This window comes from Salvelinus fontinalis, chromosome 4 (genome assembly GCF_029448725.1).
Source record: "Salvelinus fontinalis isolate EN_2023a chromosome 4, ASM2944872v1, whole genome shotgun sequence".
Lineage (NCBI taxonomy): Eukaryota > Metazoa > Chordata > Actinopteri > Salmoniformes > Salmonidae > Salvelinus > Salvelinus fontinalis.
The window spans coordinates 3,939,418-3,959,288 of NC_074668.1; the positions used below are offsets into that span (position 1 = coordinate 3,939,418).

The 19,871-nt window shown below is 42.6% G+C and overlaps 1 protein-coding gene across 4 annotated transcripts in view; it reads right to left on the bottom strand.

The window, feature by feature from the left end:
- The window catches only part of LOC129853002 (sodium-dependent phosphate transporter 2-like), a 129,221-nt gene extending 111,198 nt beyond the window's left edge, over nucleotides 1-18,023 (bottom strand). For 3 of the 4 annotated variants that reach the window (XM_055918616.1, XM_055918614.1, XM_055918617.1), the window contains exon 1: nucleotides 17,655-18,021. The gene's annotated coding sequence lies outside the window, so the exon portion shown is untranslated. Of the gene's footprint in view, nucleotides 1-17,654 lie in introns of all 4 variants that reach the window. The other variant, XM_055918615.1, reaches the window with a different exon arrangement.
- Nucleotides 18,024-19,871: the final 1,848 nt, after the last annotated feature.

Below are 19,871 nucleotides of genomic sequence, written 5' to 3' on the forward strand. Positions count from 1 at the left end.
TGAGTCAAATTTTTGTAGAGTTGAGTCGTCAAATGTTACACTATGTTCATTTTCCAGATCTCAAATGTCTTTCTCCAACGCATCTACTTGAGTCTTGTACATCTTACGAGCACCTGAACTAAAGGATATGATTTGCCTCCTCAGATATGCAAGGAGAGCTTCCCATAAAATTAGGGTGGAGGCAGAGTTGTTATTGGTGCTACAAAATATGTCAATATGAGTGTTCAGAAATGTTACAAATGTGGGATTATTTAGTAAGTATGTGCCAAACCTCCATCTTTTTGAGGGTGGTTGTTTTTTCTTTGTATTTTCTTATACCAGATCTAATGTGTTATAGTCTCCTACATTAAATTCACATTTCCACAAACTTCAAAAAGTGTTTCCTTTCAAATGGTACCAAGAATATGCATATCCTTGCTTCAGGGCATGAGCTACTGGCAGTTAGATTTAGGTATGTCATTTTAGGTGAAAATTAAAATAAAAAAAGGGGGAGGGGGTTATCCGTAAGAAGATTTATTAATTAAAAAATATATGTTTTGGTAAAATGTAGGATCATCGTGGTTAGGCCCGTACACATTCACAATGGTAACGGACTCTGTGTTAATTAAACCTTGAATGATCACAAACCTACCCCCCCCCCTTGTCTTTAATCTGATTGTAGCTGAAAGGTGCAATGCTTATTAATGACAATGCTTATTGCCCGAGAGGTGAAAGATGAATAGTACACTTGACCCACTCACTCTCTCTTCAGTTTGTCATGCTCAGAGTCAGTCAGTTGTATCCTGTAGAAGAGCTATATCAACTGTATGCTGCTTTAGATCATTCACAATGTTAAGTGACTGGGCATTTAGTACCCCTAACGTTAAGTGACTGGGCATTTAGTACCCCAAATGTTAAGTGGCTGGGCATTTAGTACCCCTAATGTTAAGTGACTGGGCATTTAGTACCCCTAATGTTAAGTGACTGGGCATTTAGTACCCCTAACGTTAAGTGACTGGGCATTTAGTACCCCTAATGTTAAGAGACTGGGCATTTAGTACCCCTAATGTTAAGTGACTGGGCATTTAGTACCCCTAATGTTAAGTGACTGGGCATTTAGTACCCCTAATGTTAAGTGACTGGGCATTTAGTACCCCTAATGTTAAGTGACTGGGCATTTAGTACCCCTAATGTTAAGTGACTGGGCATTTAGTAGCCCTAATGTTAAGTGGCTGGTCATTTAGTACCCCTAACATTAAGTGACTGGGCATTTAGTACCCCTAATGTTAAGTGACTGGGCATTTAGTAGCCCTAATGTTAAGTGACTGGGCATTTAGTACCCCCAATGTTAAGTGGCTGGGCATTTAGTACCCCTAATGTTAAGTGACTGGGCATTTAGTACCCCTAATGTTAAGTGACTGGGCATTTAGTACCCCTAATGTTAAGTGACTGGGCATTTAGTACCCCTAACGTTAAGTGACTGGGCATGTAGTACCCTAATGTTAAGTGACTGGGCATTTAGTAGCCCTAATGTTAAGTGACTGGGCATTTAGTACCCCTAATGTTAAGTGACTGGACATTTAGTACCCCTAACGTTAAGTGACTGGGTATTTAGTACCCCTAATGTTAAGTGACTGGACATTTAGTACCCCTAATGTTAAGTGACTGGGCATTTAGTAACCCTAATGTTAAGTGGCTGGACATTTAGTACCCCTAATGTTAAGTGACTGGTCATTTCGTACCCCTAATGTTAAGTGGCTGGGCATTTAGTACCCCTAATGTTAAGTGACTGGGCGTTTAGTACCCCTAATGTTAAGTGGCTGGGCATTTAGTACCCCTAACGTTAAGTGACTGGGCATTTAGTAACCCTAACGTTAAGTGACTGGGCATTTAGTACCCCTAACGTTAAGTGACTGGGCATTTAGTACCCCTAATGTTAAGTGACTGGGCATTTAGTACCCCTAACGTTAAGTGACTGGGCATTTAGTACCCCTAATGTTAAGTGACTGGGAATTTAGTACCCCTAATGTTAAGTGACTGGGCATTTAGTACCCCTAATGTTAAGTGACTGGGCATTTAGTACCCCTAACGTTAAGTGACTGGGCATTTAGTACCCCTAACGTTAAGTGGCTGGGCATTTAGTACCCCTAACGTTAAGTGACTGGGCATTTAGTACCCCTAACGTTAAGTGACTGGGCATTTCGTACCCCTAATGTTAAGTGACTGGGCATTTCGTACCCCTAATGTTAAGTGACTGGGCATTTCGTACCCCTAATGTTAAGTGACTGGGCATTTAGTACCCCTAATGTTAAGTGGCTGGTCATTTCGTAGCCCTAACGTTAAGTGACTGGGCATTTAGTAACCCTAACGTTAAGTGGCTGGGCATTTAGTACCCCTAATGTTAAGTGGCTGGGCATTTAGTACCCCTAACGTTAAGTGGCTGGGCATTTAGTACCCCTAATGTTAAGTGGCTGGGCATTTAGTAACCCTAATGTTAAGTGACTGGGCATTTAGTAACCCTAATGTTAAGTGGCTGGGCATTTAGTACCCCTAATGTTAAGTGACTGGGCATTTAGTACCCCTAATGTTAAGTGACTGGGCATTTAGTACCCCTAATGTTAAGTGGCTGGGCATTTAGTACCCCTAATGTTAAGTGACTGGGCATTTAGTACCCCTAATGTTAAGTGGCTGGGCATTTAGTACCCCTAATGTTAAGTGACTGGACATTTAGTACCCCTAACGTTAAGTGACTGGGTATTTAGTACCCCTAATGTTAAGTGACTGGACATTTAGTACCCCTAATGTTAAGTGACTGGGCATTTCGTAACCCTAATGTTAAGTGGCTGGACATTTAGTACCCCTAATGTTAAGTGACTGGTCATTTCGTACCCCTAATGTTAAGTGGCTGGGCATTTAGTACCCCTAATGTTAAGTGACTGGGCATTTAGTACCCGTATTGTTAAGTGGCTGGGCATTTAGTACCCCTAATGTTAAGTGACTGGGCATTTAGTAACCCTAACGTTAAGTGACTGGGCATTTAGTAACCCTAACGTTAAGTGACTGGGCATTTAGTACCCCTAACGTTAAGTGACTGGGCATTTAGTACCCCTAACGTTAAGTGACTGGGCATTTAGTACCCCTAACGTTAAGTGACTGGGCATTTAGTACCCCTAACGTTAAGTGACTGGGCATTTAGTACCCCTAACGTTAAGTGACTGGGCATTTAGTACCCCTAATGTTAAGTGACTGGGCATTTAGTACCCCTAATGTTAAGTGACTGGGCATTTAGTACCCCTAATGTTAAGTGACTGGGCATTTAGTACCCCTAATGTTAAGTGACTGGGCATTTAGTAACCCTAATGTTAAGTGGCTGGACATTTAGTACCCCTAATGTTAAGTGACTGGTCATTTCGTACCCCTAATGTTAAGTGGCTGGGCATTTAGTACCCCTAATGTTAAGTGACTGGGCATTTAGTACCCCTAATGTTAAGTGGCTGGGCATTTAGTACCCCTAACGTTAAGTGACTGGGCATTTAGTAACCCTAACGTTAAGTGACTGGGCATTTAGTACCCCTAACGTTAAGTGACTGGGCATTTAGTACCCCTAACGTTAAGTGACTGGGCATTTAGTACCCCTAACGTTAAGTGACTTGGCATTTAGTACCCCTAATGTTAAGTGACTGGGCATTTAGTACCCCTAATGTTAAGTGACTGGGCATTTAGTACCCCTAATGTTAAGTGACTGGGCATTTAGTACCCCTAATGTTAAGTGACTGGGCATTTAGTACCCCTAATGTTAAGTGACTGGGCATTTAGTACCCCTAATGTTAAGTGGCTGGGCATTTAGTACCCCTAACGTTAAGTGGCTGGGCATTTAGTACCCCTAACGTTAAGTGACTGGGCATTTAGTACCCCTAACGTTAAGTGACTGGGCATTTCGTACCCCTAATGTTAAGTGACTGGGCATTTCGTACCCCTAATGTTAAGTGACTGGGCATTTAGTACCCCTAATGTTAAGTGACTGGGCATTTAGTACCCCTAATGTTAAGTGGCTGGTCATTTCGTAGCCCTAATGTTAAGTGACTTGGCATTTAGTAACCCTAACGTTAAGTGGCTGGGCATTTAGTACCCCTAATGTTAAGTGGCTGGGCATTTAGTACCCCTAACGTTAAGTGGCTGGGCATTTAGTACCCCTAATGTTAAGTGGCTGGGCATTTAGTAACCCTAATGTTAAGTGACTGGGCATTTAGTAACCCTAATGTTAAGTGGCTGGGCATTTAGTACCCCTAATGTTAAGTGACTGGGCATTTAGTACCCCTAATGTTAAGTGACTGGGCATTTAGTACCCCTAATGTTAAGTGACTGGGCATTTAGTACCCCTAATGTTAAGTGACTGGGCATTTAGTACCCCTAATGTTAAGTGGCTGGGCATTTAGTACCCCTAATGTTAAGTGACTGGGCATTTAGTACCCCTAATGTTAAGTGACTGGGCATTTCGTAGCCCTAATGTTAAGTGACTGGGCATTTAGTAACCCTAACGTTAAGTGGCTGGGCATTTAGTACCCCTAATGTTAAGTGGCTGGGCATTTAGTACCCCTAACGTTAAGTGGCTGGGCATTTAGTACCCCTAACGTTAAGTGGCTGGGCATTTAGTACCCCTAATGTTAAGTGGCTGGGCATTTAGTAACCCTAATGTTAAGTGACTGGGCATTTAGTAACCCTAATGTTAAGTGGCTGGGCATTTAGTACCCCTAATGTTAAGTGACTGGGCATTTAGTACCCCTAATGTTAAGTGACTGGGCATTTAGTACCCCTAATGTTAAGTGGCTGGGCATTTAGTACCCCTAATGTTAAGTGACTGGGCATTTAGTACCCCTAATGTTAAGTGGCTGGGCATTTAGTACCCCTAATGTTAAGTGACTGGGCATTTAGTACCCCTAATGTTAAGTGACTGGGCATTTCGTAGCCCTAATGTTAAGTGACTGGGCATTTAGTACCCCTAATGTTAAGTGGCTGGTCATTTCGTAGCCCTAATGTTAAGTGACTGGGCATTTAGTAACCCTAACGTTAAGTGGCTGGGCATTTAGTACCCCTAATGTTAAGTGGCTGGGCATTTAGTACCCCTAATGTTAAGTGACTGGGCATTTAGTAACCCTAACGTTAAGTGGCTGGGCATTTAGTACCCCTAATGTTAAGTGACTGGGCATTTAGTAACCCTAACGTTAAGTGGCTGGGCATTTAGTACCCCTAATGTTAAGTGACTGGGCATTTAGTAACCCTAACGTTAAGTGGCTGGGCATTTAGTAACCCTAATGTTAAGTGGCTGGGCATTTAGTACCCCTAATGTTAAGTGGCTGGGCATTTAGTAACCCTAATGTTAAGTGGCTGGGCATTTAGTACCCCTAATGTTAAGTGGCTGGGCATTTAGTACCCCTAACGTTAAGTGTCATAAATGTATATTTATTAGGTGCCGACATCTTTAAAGAAAATAAGAAAATAAGAAAGAAAGCAGATAGAAAGCAGATAGAAAGCAGATAGAAAGCAGAAAGAAAGCAGAAAGAAAGCAGAAAGAAAGCAGATAGAAAGCAGATAGAAAGCAGATAGAAATGTCACTGCGATGCGCGTATACAAATTGTACAACATTTAATTATGAAAGTAGAAAATAGTAACATCTCATGAGCTAATACCCTGATAATACCCTGATAATACCCTGATAATACCCTGATAATACCCTGATAATAAACCCTGATAATACCCTGATAATAAACCCTGATAATACCCTGATAATAAACCCTGATAATACCCTGATAATAAACCCTGATAATACCCTGATAATAAACCCTGATAATACCCTGATAATACCCTGATAATACCCTGATAATAAACCCTGATAATAAACCCTGATAATAAACCCTGATAATACCCTGATAATACCCTGATAATAAACCCTGATAATACCCTGATAATAAACCCTGATAATACCCTGATAATACCCTGATAATACCCTGATAATAAACCCTGATAATACCCTGATAATACCCTGATAATACCCTGATAATAAACCCTGATAATACCCTGATAATACCCTAACCCTAACCCTGACCCTAACACAAACCCTGATCCTGACCCTGACCCTAACACAAACCCTGACCCTAACACAAACCCTGACCCTGACCCTAACACAAACCCTGACCCTAACACAAACCCTAACCCTGACCCTAACACAAACCCTAACCCTGACCCTAACACAAAACCTAACCCTGACCCTAACACAAACCCTAACCCTGACCCTAACACAAACCCTGACCCTAACACAAACCCTGACCCTAACACAAACCCTAACCCTAACACAAACCCTGACCCTAACACAAACCCTAACCCTGACCCTAACACAAACCCTGACCCTGACCCTAACACAAACCCTAACCCTGATCCTAACACAAACCCTGACCCTAACACAAACCCTGACCCTAACACAAACCCTGACCCTAACACAAACCCTAACCCTGACCCTAACACAAACCCTAACCCTAACCCTGACCCTAACACAAACCCAAACCCTGACCCTAACACAAACCCTAACCCTGACCCTAACACAAACCCTGACCCTGACCCTAACACAAACCCTAACCCTGACCCTAACACAAACCCTAACCCTGACCCTAACACAAACCCTAACCCTGACCCTAACACAAACCCTAACCCTAACCCTGACCCTAACACAAACCCACCCAACCCCCCCCCTCCCCAACTGAGTTAAAGAACCCATACCCTTAGAAGCTAGTCTTTAAGCTAGATGTACCTGCTACGCAAAGCGTCGCCCGAATTAGGTTAATTCTAAATTATATGTTTATGCCATTAAAAAGTGCATTGACTGTTCCCTGTAACATGAAAATGTTGTCAGTCGAGTCACAAAATAAAATTTGAATCAAAGCGACAAACATCCACAACAATAACGACCAGACTATTTGGCTCCACTGGAGCATGTCACCGGAGGATGTGTTCATGGTAACCAACAGCGCCTACCCGCACACCTCAATGTCAACAAAATCGGCATTCCCCAAGGTGCCCTAAAACCTGTGCCGCGCGGCGACAAAAGCGATGACCGCAAACGCACCCAAGTAGCACAGGAAAAAAAGACATCACGCTATGATGAATAAATGAAAACATTTACAAGACAATAACTATCATCCCTTCGATATAAAATAAGAGACAATTAGTGAAACAATCACCATCATCCTGAGCTCACGTTGCTTTTCCTTCACTCTGCGGTCCAACTCATCCCAAACCAGCTCAAGAAAAGGCGAACCAGCGAGGAACAAACAACCTTTGTAAATACAACCCGTATTTATGTTTATTTATTTATTTAACACTGTATACATAGACGACATGACATTGAAATGTCTCCATTATTTTGGAACTTGTGACTAATATTTACTGTTTATTCATTTCACTTGCTTTTTGCCAATAATGCCCATTGACTTGAGAGACAGACCGAGAGAGAGAGAGACACACCGAGAGAGAGAGAGACACACCGAGAGAGAGAGACAGACCGAGAGAGAGACAGACCGAGAGAGAGAGAGAGACAGACCGAGAGAGAGAGAGAGACAGACCGAGAGAGAGAGAGAGACAGACCGAGAGAGAGAGAGAGACAGACCGAGAGAGAGAGAGAGACAGACCGAGAGAGAGAGAGAGACAGACCGAGAGAGAGAGAGACCGAGAGAGAGAGAGAGACAGAGAGAGAGAGAGAGACAGACCGAGAGAGAGAGAGAGAGAGACAGAGAGAGAGAGAGAGACAGACCGAGAGAGAGAGAGAGACAGAGAGAGAGAGAGAGACAGACCGAGAGAGAGACACCGAGAGAGAGAGAGACAGACCGAGAGAGAGACACCGAGAGAGAGAGAGAGAGAGAGACACCGACAGAGACAGAGAGAAAGACAGAGTCCCTCTGTAAACAGGCACGCTAATATCAGTCATTATCTTGGCACTCACTGAGGAGTAGCGTTGGCAGGACACTATGCAGCAACACACAAACAGCCATTGTCAAGTGTCGCATCCCACTCCCAAACACACACAGTCCTTTCACGGAGATTATAAGAGAGAGAAAGCAAGAGGGAGAAAGGCTAGAGGCCGTTTGAGGCAAATATTTAAAAGACTGACGTTTCCTTCTTTTGAGGGTGTCAGTGAAATGGGTGATACAGAGCACTTCTATGTTGTCACGGTACTGAAATTAAAATGTATCGGTCGCATACACAGATATCGCTGGGGCAGCAAAATGCGTGTTTTTCTAGCTCCAACAATAACGCAAAAAAACCAACAACAAAAATAATACACACAACTCTGAATTTCTAGGGGGGGGGGATATCAGAACTAGCAATGTTAGAGACATATAAATGTATATAAATATACACAGTGCATTCGGAAAGTATTCAGACCCCTTGACTTTTTCCACATTTTGCAACGTTACAGCCTTATTCTACAATGTAGTAAATAAATAAAAATGCTCAGCAATATACACACACAACACCCCATAATGACAAAGCGAAAACAGGTTTACAAATTTTTCTAATTAAAAATGTTTCCTTATTTACATAAGTATTCAGAATATGAGACACTAAATTGAGCTCAGGTGCATCCTGTTTCCATTGATCTTCCTTGAGATGTTTCTACAACTTGATTAGAGTCCACCTGTGGTAAATTCAATTGATTGGACATGATTTGGAAAGGCACACACCTGTCTATATAAAGGTCACACAGTTGACAGTGCATGTCAGAGCAAAAGCCCTGAGGTTGAAGGAATTGTCCGTAGAGGTCCAAGACAGGATTGTGTCGACGCACAGATCTGGGGAAGGGTACCAACATATTTCTGCAGCACTGAAGGTCACTAAGAACACAGTGGTCTCCATCGTTCATAAATGGAAGAAGCTTGGAACCACCAAGACTCGTCCTAGAGCTGGCTGGCCAAACTGAGCAATCGAGGGAGAAGGGCTTTTTACAGGGAGGTGACCAAAAACCGGATTAGAGCTCTGGCAGAGTGACAGAGTTCCTCTGTGATGAGATGAGAAAACCTTACAGAAGGACAACCATCTCTCCAGCACTCCACCAATCAGGCCTTTATGGTAGAGTGGCCAGATGGAAGCCATTTTTCAGTAAAAGGCACATGACAGTTCGCTTTGAGTTTGCCAAAAGGCACCTAAAGGACTCTCAGACCATGAGAAACAAGATTCTCTGGTCTGATGAAACCAAGATTGAACTCTTTGGCCTAAATGCCAAGCGTCACGTCTGGAGGAAACCTGGCACCATCCCTACGGGGAAGCATAATGGTTGCAGCGTCATGCTGTGGGGATGGTTTTCAGCGGCAGAGACTAGTCAGGATCGAGGGAAAGATGAACGGAGCAAAGTACAGAGAGATGCTAAATTAAAACCTGCTCCAGAGTGCTCAGAACCTCAGACTGGGGCGTAGGTTCACCTTACAACAGGACAATGACCCAAAGCACACAACAAAGACAACGCAGGAGTGGCTTCGGGACAAGTCTCTCAATATCCTTGAGTGACCCTACCAGAGTCCGGACTTGAACCTGATCGAACATCTCTGGAAAGCAACATTGCTCCCCATCCAACCTGAGAATAATGGGAGAAACTCCCCAAATACAGGTGTGCCAAGCTTGTAGTGTCATACCCAAGAAGACTCAATGCTGTAATCGCTGACAAAGGTGCTTCAACAAAGTACTGAGTAAAGGGTCCGAATACTTAATACTTATACAAATGTGGGACACAGCTCTGAAAATCCTCACTTCATAGCCAATGACATAGTGAATGATGTAAATTTACATGACATGATGTAAATTTACATGATATGTAAATCGTTACAAAACCCCAAAAGCAACAAAGCTGGGACCGAGAGACTGAGAGACAGCTTCTATCTCCAGGCCATCAGATTGTTCAACAGTCACCACTAGTCTTAGTCACTGTTCTAGCCAGCTACCACCAGGTACTCTACCCTGCACCTTAGAGACTGCTGCCCTATGTACACTGAACAACAATATAAATGTAACATGAAATCATTTAAAAGATTTTACTGAGTTACACTTCATATAAGGAAATCAGTCATCTATGAACATCTTGAAGAACAATCTGGCCTTAATGGCCATGTACTCTTATAATCTCCACCAGGGCACAGCCAGAAGAGAACTGGCCACCACTTCAGAGCTTGGTTCCTCTCTAGGTTTTCTTCCTACGTTCCTGCCTTTCTAGGGAGTTTTTCCTAGCCACCGTGCTTCTACACCTGCACTGCTTGCTGTTTGGGGTTTTAGGCTGGGTTTCTGTATAAGCACTTTGTGACATATGCTGATGTAAAAAGGGTTTTATAAATACATTTGATTGATTGATTGATTGATTACGGAGCACAATGAAAACGACAGGACAGGAAACCACTGATGCTGTTAAAATGGGATGGTTTTGCAATGGACAATTCATGGATTCTATAACGGGCAGTGGTGACTAGAGAAGTTAATCACATTGTCATTCTTTTCAAGTTACAAAATGTATCTCTTGTGCCAGTATTGCTTGTTACTGTCAATGTGCAAAATAAGATTTTAGTACAGGTAGACAGCAGGCAGCCTTCAATAAATCATATGCAGAAATATGAAAATTACTACTTGCTCATTGCAAATTTTTCCTCAGGTACACCCAGGAACGGAATGGTTTTTCCATAAACAAAAGCCTGAGTTGCTAAGCAATTTTTTTTTTACGAGCCAGCAAAAGACCTTCTGGTTGGACCTGCTAGTGCAGGCCTGAGCAATTATTTTCAATGGAGGGCCACATTAGAATATATTTTTTTCCATCGCGGGCCAGAATCATATTACAGGATTGTACATCAGGTGTATGACTGTGTGGACAGATATATCTACTGTAAATCACGTCCAGATGTGCTACTTATTATACTGTTTTAACACGCACAGAAATAAACCACATCCATGTCCTCCTTTTGGTAGGGATTTCATTATTAAACATGCAATGAACTACACGGAGGGAAAAGTACACTGTGCATTCAGCACCACGGACAGAACTATTGTTCACGGGTCTGAACAAAAACACAATGAGCGAGAGCTCAAAATTACATTTAAACTACTCAATCAGTGTCGGGAGTGAAGTCTCTGATGGACATTGACTAGAGCAGTGAAGTCTCTGATGGACATTGACTAGAGCAGTGAAGTCTCTGATGGGCATTGACTAGAGCAGTGAAGTCTCTGATGGACATTGACTAGAGCAGTGAAGTCTCTGATGGGCATTGACTAGAGCAGTGGTCTCTGATGGGCATTGACTAGAGCAGTGAAGTCTCTGATGGGCATTGACTAGAGCAGTGAAGTCAGGTATAGTTTCTGACTAGAGCAGTGAAGTCAGGTATAGTTTCTGACTAGAGCAGTGAAGTCAGGTGTAGTTTCTGACTAGAGCAGTGAAGTCAGGTGTAGTTTCTGACGTCGCTATGAGCAGGATTCCTGAGAGGTGAGAGTCAGTAAGAGATGATCTGTGCCTTGACTTGTTATATTTCATCACTGAAAATGTCTGTTCACAATACATAGGTTGACCCAAACAGTACAAACATCTTCTGAGCATGACTCCTAATCTTTGGAAAGTTTTGTTCATCGAGAGATGCATAGAACCTCAAGTTGCAGGTCAGTGGGAGCGTTATCCACATTAGAGGTCAAACGATTAATCGGAATGGCCAATTAATCGGGGCCGATTTAAAGTTTTCATAACAATCGGAAATCGGTAATTTTGGACGCCGATTTTTTTTTTTACATTTATTTTTTACACCTTTATTTAACCTTTATTTAACCCGGCAAGTCAGTTAAGAACACATTCTTATTTACAATAACAGCCTATGAACAGTGGGTTAACTGCCTTGTTCAGGGGCAGAACGACAGATTTTTACCTTGTCAGCTCAGGGATTCAATCTTGCAACCTTACGGTTAACTAGTCCAACGCTCTAACCACCTGCCTCACGAGGAGCCTGCCTGTTACGCGAGTGCAGTAAGAAGCCAAGGTAAGTTGCTAGCTAGCATTAAACGTATCTTATAAAAAACAATCAATAAATCATAATCACTAGTTAACTACACATGGTTGATGATATTATTAGTTTATCTAGCGTGTCCTGCGTTGCATATAATCGATGCGGTGCGCATTCGCGAAAAAGGACTGTCGTTGCTCCAATGTGTACCTAACCATAAACATCAATGCCTTTCTTAAAATCAATACACAGAAGTATATATTTTTAAACCTGCATATTTAGCTAAAAGAAATCCAGGTTAGCAGGCAATATTAACCAGGTGAAATTGTGTCACTTCTCTTGCGTTCATTGCACGCAGAGTCAGAGTATATGCAACAGTTTGGGCCGCCTGGCTCATTGCAAACTAAATTGCCAGAATTTTACGTAATAATGACATAACATTGAAGGTTGTGCAATGTAACAGGAATATTTAGACTTATGGATGCCACCCGTTAGATAAAATACAGTTCCGTATTTCACTGAAAGAATAAACTTTTGGTTTTTGAGATGATAGTTTCCGGATTCGACCATATTAATGACCAAAGGCTCGTATTTCTGTGTGTTATTATGTTATAATTAAGTCTATGATTTGATAGAGCAGTCTGACTGAGCGGTGGTAGGCACCAGCAGGCTCGTAAGCATTCATTCAAACAGCACTTTCGTGCGTTTTGCCAGCAGCTCTTCGCAATGCTTCAAGCATTGCGCTGTTTATGACTTCAAGGCCAACAAATCCCGAGATTAGGCTGGTGTAACCGAAGTGAAATGGCTAGCTAGTTAGCGGGGTGCGTTTCAAATGTCTCGCTCTGAGACTTGGAGTAGTTGTTCCCCTTGCTCTGCATGGGTAACGCTGCTTCGAGGGTGGCTGTTGTCGATGTGTTCCTGGTTCGAGCCCGGGTAGGAGCGAGGAGAGGGATGGAAGCTATACTGTTACACTGGCAATACTAAAGTGCCTATAAGAACATCCAATAGTCAAAGGTATATGAAATTACAAATCGTATAGAGAGAAATAGTCCTATAATTCCTATAATAACTACAAACTAAAACTTCTTACCTGGGAATATTGAAGACTCATGTTAAAAGGAACCACCAGCTTTCATATGTTCTCATGTTCTGAGCAAGGAACTTAAACGTTAGCTTTCTTACATGGCACATATTGCACTTTTACTTTCTTCTCCAACACTTTGTTTTTGCATTATTTAAACCAAATTGTACATGTTTCATTATTTATTTGAGGCTAAATTGATTTTATTGATGTATTATATTAAGTTAAAATAAGTGTTCATTCAGTATTGTTGTAATTGTCATTATGACAAATAAATAATACATTTTCAGATTAATCGGTATCGGCTTTTTTGGTCCTCCAATAATCGGTATCGGCGTTGAAAAATCATAATCGGTCGACCTCTAATCCACATTGAAGGTGACAGGAGAGGAAACCAACAGCATGTCATTTTCCAACACTTTGAAATCCTCAAAACGAGGAGAAAACTCACCGTTCAAAGCAGCAGCGATGTCTACTTCTCCCGTTGTTCATCTGATAGCAAACAGACTAGTAGTGTCGGAAGGTGGGGGATACTGTTGGCTTCTTCTTGACAGGTCAGGAGGTGTCATTTTCCCTTGAAGGCTTTGACAAGGCTGTACATCTGATGTGGAAAAAGGCCTTTCCCTTGGAGTTTGGAATTCAGTTCATTCATGAGGGTCGTGTTGTCCACAGTGAAGGCAAAATCCGCCAACCATTCTTTATCTTATGAAGTTTACCACTTTAGTGACTGTATCCGGAACCCGGCTCATTTTCAGAAACACATTTACAGAGCACCTCCTGATGAATAATGCAATGCAGGAAAATACTTTTCTGATCTGGGTTCAGCTCAGCTACTTGATCTTTAATCCTTTTCAAAAGGACAAAGTTTTTTTCCTGTCAAGTCTGGGCAGCCATCAGTGGTCACACTGAATAACTTTTCAAAAAACAGCTTTGCCACACACTTATATGAACATACTCCAATAAATCTTTCCCTGTGGTTGTGCTCTTCATTGACTGCACTGAAGCAAGCTCCTCTGTAATTTCAAAGTCTGGGGTTATGACCCTGTAAGAACATCAACAACTGCACCGTGTCACGTGCATCACTGCTCTCATCCACGAGAAATAGGTGAAATCCTTTACTTTGTCTTTCAACTGTTGTTCCATATTCTCTGCGATGTCCACGACACGCCGTGTCACTGTTCGTCTTGACAGGGAAACATTTTCAAACAGCTCTTTCTTGTCGGGGCAAAGTATTGCTGCAGATGTTAAGCAATTTTGCGGGACGGTATATAACTAGCTTTCGCAATTCCGTCGATTGCTGAATGCAGTTTTGTGAAATGTCCTTGCTGCTTTTGCAACTGAGAAAGCAACTATTTCGTTGCACTTGTCCTCTGCTCAGAAGACATATTCCTATATTTCTCTGCATGCTTCATCTGGAAGTGTCGAGACAAGTTGTAGTCTTTCAAGACAGCGATGCTCTCTTTGCACACTAAGCACACAGCTTTCCCTGATACCTCAATAAATAAATATGTCGATGTCCACTCTTGCTGGAACACCCTACATTCATTGTCTACTTTCCTTTTCTTTCAAATCTTTGAAAAACTTTTTTTTCCTTCACTATTTCTAGCTAGCTACTATTTGTAATTGTGTGTGTCAACCTGTCAGTCACCGTCTGTCCTGGTGTAGATGTTATTTATACGTGCCTTCAAAAAAAAAGGTCCCACGAACGGTGGGATTTAAATCATTACACAAAGGCGAGTGTTCACTGGGCTTTTAATTTAATTTTAATTTTTAACTTTACTAATCGCAAATTCTTTGAGGTGTGAGCATGATTGCGCATGGCAGTATTGAATCAGGTAGCGGGGCCGTATACGGCCCCTCGGGCCGGGCCGGGCCGGGCCTTTGCCCCAGGCCTGTGCTAGAGCGTGTGCTGAAAAGATGGGAGGACAAGACAGTGGCGTGCAAAAGATCCGCTCTCCCACACTTGGTGACTAATTGAATGACAGAAGGTTGGAGGGCAACCTGCCTGTAGCCCTGTTAAACTAGGGGAAACACTGGTGACAGAGAGCTGTGACCTCTGAAGTGCAGAGAGTGGAAAGAGAGAGAGCAACAGAGAGAGAGAAACAGAGAGAGAGAGAGAAACAAAGAGAGAGAGAGAGAAACAAAGAGAGAGAGAGAGAGAGAGAGAGAGAGAGAGAAACAAAGAGAGAGAGAAACAGAGAGAGAGAGAGAGAGAGATTCAGAGAGAGAGAGATAGAAACAGAGAGAGAGAGAGAAGAGAGAGAGAGAGAAACAGAGAGAGAGAGAGAGAGAGAAACAGAGAGAGAGAGAAACAGAGAGAGAGAGAAACAGAGAGAGAGAGAAACAGAGAGAGAGAAACAGAGAGAGAGAAACAGAGAGAGAGAGAAACAGAGAGAGAGAGAAACAGAGAGCGAGAGAAACAGAGAAAGAGGAAAGGGAGCGTGAGAAAATAAGCATTCATAAAGTTAGCATAAGTATGTAACTACTATAAACTAGAAAAGTATGTGGACACATGCTCATAGAAAATCTAATTTTAAAAATCATGGGATTAAAAATGGAGTTGGTCCCCTTTTGCTGCTATAACAGCCTCCACTCTTCCTGGAAGGCTTTCCACTAGATGTTGGAACATTGCTGCTATAACAGCCTCCACTCTTCTGGGAAGGCTTTCCACTAGATGTTGGAACATTGCTGCTATAACAGCCTCCACTCTTCTGGGAAGGCTTTCCACTAGATGTTGGAACATTGCTGCTATAACAGCCTACACTCTTCTGGGAAGGCTTTCCACTAGATGTTGGAACATTGCTGCAGGGACTTGCATCCGTTCGACCACTAGAGCATTAGTGAGGGGACTGATGTTGGATGATTAGGCCTGGCTCGTAGTCCAATTCATCCCAAAGGTGTTTGATGGGGTTGAGGTTAGCCCTCTGTGAAGGCCAGTCAAGTTCTTCCACACCGATCGACAAACCATTTCTGTATGGACCTTGCTTTGTGCACGGGGGCATTGTCATGCTGAAACAGGAAAGGGCCTTCCCCAAAAGTTGGAAGCACAGAATCGTCTACAATGTCATTGTATGCTTTAGCGTTAAGATTTCCCTTTCACCGGAACTGAGGGGCCCGAACCATGAAAAACAACCCCAGAACATTATTTCTCCTCCACCAAACTTTACAGTTGGCACTATGCATTGGTAGTGTTTTCCTGGCCAAACTCGACAGACTGCTGGTGAAGCGTGATTCATCGGTCCAGAGAACGCATTTCCATTCAAGTTTTACACCACTCCAGCCGACGCTTGGCATAGCGCATGGTGGTCTTAGGCTTGTGTGCGGCTGCTCAGCCATGGAAACCCCATTTCATGAAGATCCCGACGAACAGTTCTTGTGTTGAAGTTGCTTCCAGAGGCTGTTTGGAACCCGGTAGTGAGTGTTGCAACCGAGGACAGACAATTTTTTCGCGCTCCAGCACTCCTGTTCTGTGATCTTGTGTGGCCTACCACTTCACGGCTGAGTCGTTGTTGCTCCTAGACGTTTCCACTTCACAATAACAGCACTTAGTTGACCGAGGGCAGCTCTGACGAACTGGCTTGTTATAAAAAGGTGGAATCCTATGACGGTGCCAGGTTGAAAGTCACTGATCTCTTCAGTTTGGGCCATTCTACTGACAATGTTTGTCTATGGAGATTGCATGATTTTATACACCTGTCAGCAACGGGTGTCGCTGAAATAGCCGAATCTCCCCCCCAAAAAATCGAGGCCAGGCTTAAAAGACAATTTATGCTCGATCCGAAATATGGTCGGAAGCTTTGTATGGAAGGTGTGACGCAATCGCGGAGCCTCTTGATGCACGGGTCAAATCATGCTCCATACCGCATCGATGTACGCCTCTCAGATACCCCAACAACGTGAAGGGCTCTGTACAGCTCCACAATGACCGTTTAACAGTGAATCAATGTTGTCTGGCCTAATGTCAAAATAAAATTCTATATTTTGATTTAGGATGTGAGGAAATGACGCACACTGCAGATTTTTTACAACAATTACATATTTCACTACTTTAACCATGGAGTTTACAACAAAAATGTTTCCTAAACAATTGAACCAGGCGCTGCAGACCACAGCTTCCATCGTGACTGTGTGCAGCCGCATGAACCGTTGACGTTTCCTACTAACAGCGGGCACGTGTGACATTGCCGTTCAGACAACTCTACTATCAACAAACGAGACTTTCTCTATTGTATCCAACAGAGTTCACCCTGGCTGTGGTCACAACTATCTATCCTTGCTGTAACAATGTTTCGCCGTTTCTAACGTGTCAGACTCCCGTCTCGTTTCTATCAACATGATTAGTCAGTCCCCTGTAATGCGCGACTCCCGAGTACATGTGCAACATTGTGTCTAATAATGGTGTTAAAATAATGATTTTCTACGCCATGTTGTTGTTGACACTTACCGGGCCCGTTTCTTTCTCCCGAGTGCAAGGCATTCGCCCCATATCCATATGGATGGACATGGTTCAGATCATTTGCCCTTGGGAGAGAAAAAAAAACGCGATACACATCGGGCACGCACAGATGAAACAGAAATATACTTACAAGAGGAGAAACACGACACCGTTCAACAACTCTCCGGTTTTCCCAGAACCGAACGTCTGGTTGTCGCCCTAGTGGCTTTTAGAAGCTCCGTCGACAATGTTCAGATTCCGACACACTCCCTCTCTCTCTCAGTCCTGTATGTCCCCCCTGCTCTGCTCGATCTCGACCGAGTCAAACAACCCTGTTCCCTTGAATCTCTCTTTTTCATCCGGGCGCTTCGGGGACGAGCGTCGCTCACTGTGGATGATGAGGAAACACGCGCGTACGTGCGTGAGATATTGGACCCGTTCCTCTGCCCGGGCGTTGCTGACGCATGCCAAATCTTACAACGCCTGAATATGTCCTATTCCACATAATATGTTATAGCGATCTGTCAGTCATTGGTTGATGAATTCAACGTCTGAGCAGGGGACGCTACCATGGTGATGAGAAAAGGTGTTTACCGGGTTTCCATCCAACCTTTTTTCTGTGAGTAAAGTAGGCTACATGTCTGATGAAAAATGTAATGTCAGGCCTGATTCAAATTCCAAATTTGTCAGTAAACTTTCCAAATGTTGACGAAGCAAAATATGCTAAACAAGGTGGGATCCTTTTGAGTCGGTACAATTAATAATGGGAGAAAATGGCGGTGGAAACGCTTTTATGCGCAAATATTTATAACCATCATATTGAAGTAAACTTGGAGTCAGGCGAAGACATGTTGTGTGGTCCTCCCCACTACGACTCTCAAAGCATGCAGTTTGTTAGACTACAGATTAAATTAATTATGATGAACTTCACAGGGTGGTGAAAGTGCAAGGTGATGAGTTTGATGCTCCTTTCCAAAAAAATATCAAAGGTTCTGGTGATATGATTTTTATTTTATCTTTATTTAACTAGGCAAGTCAGTTAAGAACAAATTCTTATTTTCAATGACAGCGGGTTAACTGCCTTGTTCAGGGGCAGAACGACAGACTTTTAATCTTGTCAGCTCAGGGACCTTCCTGGTTACTAGTCTGGTTACTAGTCCAACGCTCTAACCACTAGGCTATCTGCCGCTGATGATCGACTATTAGCTGCCGTTTGAGAAATAATTATCTTTTTCTTATGCATAGTGGTCTCATCGTGTAGGTAGCCTACCCACATTATATCTGGGAGGCTGTTGGCCGGAGGACACATGCCAAGACCAGAGTGGGCACATTCACTATACAGCGCAGGTTTTTTTTACAAAACCATCAGTAGAGTTGAAAATGCGATGGAAACCCATTTAAATTGTGTTTTTAAAATTTTATTCGGTACATGGGGAAATTAACTGCAAACGTTATCTGCACGAAACATTTGGGGTATGAGCCCTTCTTCAGTGGGCAAAGAAAGACAATGGCAGACAAATGTCACGACAACAAGACCTCACGAGTGGTCGTCGTTCTAAATTCAGTATTGGCCCAATCAAGAGATCCCACTAGAGGGAGCTGTGGGGAAAACATGAATATCAAAGTGAAAAAAAAAATATATATAGACAAAAATTAAATAAAAAATATGTCGACACACAAGTCAAATGCATTATGATGTCATTGCCTAAATTATTTGGATTACATATTTATAACCTACTACAACATAAAACATTTTTTTATTTTTTTACATTCCTCATTGAGGCCCACTGGAGCAAGAGTTCCCGATAGGTCTATCCAATATGTCTCCTATTGTCCAATAGGTCTCCAATTAAATTTAAACTGCCCAATAGAGGCTATAGGGCCTAGTTACTTCATTAAATCATAGAAGCTATATGACATTTCAATTTTAAGTAATAACAATGCCCATAAATACCTAAACTATGATTTGACATTTCAATGTGTGTGTGTGTGTGTGTGTGTGTGTGTGTGTGTGTGTGTGTGTGTGTGTGTGTGTGTGTGTGTGTGTGTGTGTGTGTGTGTGTGTGTGTGTGTGTGTGTGTGTGTGTCTGTGTCTGTGTCTGTGTCTGTGTCTGTGTGTGTGTTTCACAGTATAGCCCACATGTACCAGCCACACTTTAACAAGCCCATAACAAATACCACCGTCCTCTGGCAGTTACAGGAAACCCGCTTCTTCTTCTTCTTCTTCTCCTGGTTGTTGCTGTTGCACTAAACCTTCCTAGCCACTCTCCAGATGGAACATTAAAAAAAACATTTCATATCTCGCTAAAGTATTGTCTCTAAATATTTATTTTCAGTTTTGTATAGTGTAAATTTGTCATTTTTCCCC